Source organism: Cricetulus griseus, chromosome 4 (assembly GCF_003668045.3).
Source record: "Cricetulus griseus strain 17A/GY chromosome 4, alternate assembly CriGri-PICRH-1.0, whole genome shotgun sequence".
Classification (NCBI taxonomy): domain Eukaryota; kingdom Metazoa; phylum Chordata; class Mammalia; order Rodentia; family Cricetidae; genus Cricetulus; species Cricetulus griseus.
This window is the reverse complement of record NC_048597.1, coordinates 169,185,802-169,187,628: the sequence shown is the minus strand read 5'-3', so window position 1 is coordinate 169,187,628 and position 1,827 is coordinate 169,185,802.

Genomic DNA, 1,827 nt, shown 5'->3' with positions numbered 1-1,827 from the left:
GTAGGGCCCTCTGTGGGGGCGTGGCTCTGGCACGTCACAGAGGTTCGCTCCGCCCCCTGCCCAGCCCACTAGAAAGTGATGAATAAGCGTTCTGTTTCCATCCACTTACTATTTTTATCCTGTCAAGGTGCTGGAGGTGGAACCCAGGACCTCACAGATGACAGACAAGCGCTGTAGCCCTGAGCTACACCCCCAACCCTTAAACTCACTTTCTCTTCCTGTGCGGGATGTCTTCTGATGCCTTCCTTCCAATTTGTGTTTATTCTGAGCATCCAAAAGGGGGACCGGCAAGAAACTTCATGCATTCCTAGGGAGCAAAATTTGGGAAGTTCGGGAAAGTTCTGGAGCAAAATGATAAGGGTGAGATGTCAGTAAGAGGAGTTCTTTGAAGTTCCAGGATAAAGCTGGAAGACCGTGCATCACTCCCTGCCTTAGAAGAGCTCCCCACCCCCCATCTTTTTAGGCCCCATCCTCCTTGTCCAAGTTCAAAGCCAGCCTGGTCTCCAGAGCAAGTTCCAGGACTGCCAGGACTGTTACAAAGAGAATCCCTGTCTCAAAACAAACAAACAAACAAAAGGGGCCGGGCTGGAGAAAGAGCTCAGAGGTTAAGAGCACTGGCTGCTCTTTCAGAGGACCAGGGTTCAGTTCCCAGCACCCACATGGCAGCTCACAACTGTCTATAAGTCCAGTTCCAGGGGACCGAGCACCCTCAACAGAGACACAAAGGCAAAACACCAATGCACATAAAATAATAAATTATTTAAAAGCAAAACAAACAAAAAGTAGTAATAGTAGTTATCGGTGTCTACATGGAGTATGGATGGATTTGGGTACATGGGTCAGAAGATAACTGTGGAATTGGTTTTCTCTTTCCACCTTTATGAGTTTTTCAGGGATTGAATTCAGGTCATTAAACTTTACCCACTGACCCGTTCTCTTGTGTGAAGTCCAAATGTTTAGTTTGCCCTCAGGGTCTTTTGGAATTTGTCTCCCCATCTCTTCTCACCCCCATTTTTGCCCACACCTCTTCATTCCTCTCTTTAGTGGTTTTCCAACTGCTGGAACTTCCCTGTGCTCTCCTGTCTCAGGGCCTGTGGACATGCTGTGCCTTCTGACTGGTGTGCCCTCATTCCTGTACTCCGCTGTATTCTTCAAATCCAACTTCAGGCCCTTTCCTCAGAAGTGGCTTTTCTTCACTAGATTAGATCATCCCACATCATAAACTCATATTGCCTGCAGTTTTCCTTCCTATCGCACGGTACAGATTTTAATCACACACTTGTTTAGGTGGTTGTTTATGTCTGTCTCCCCCAGTAGACAGTAGGCTCCATGAAGGCCTGCTTTGCTGACTGTTGTATATCTGGTACTTACATAACTTGGTACTAGTACCAAGCACATTCCTTTACCTTTCTCTACCCTGTGTGTGTTCTAATTATCCACTCAGGCTGGGCTCGTTGCCACCAGAAAACATCTGAAAGTTCAGAGAATGAGAAAGGGACCCATCTGTGTTGTCCTCTGTCCCTCAGCCCCTATAGATACCACTCCAAGGGAAGAAATATTAGCTGTCTGTACCCTGAGAAGACACGAGTGTGCACAGTGTGAGGTTGTCTCACTCCCTCTTATACATGCTGAATTGGTGAAGAAGGAATGTAACTGGATAATAACCAATTTGGAGATTGCCCACCATTCTGTCGCTGTGAGACACCAGTTTTGGGCGGGGGGGGGGGGGGGGGTTGTATTTTGGGAAGGCAAAGGATTACTTGTGGGAGTTAGTTCTCTCCTACCATGTGGATCATAGGGATTGTTCAGCTTGACAGCAAGCACCTT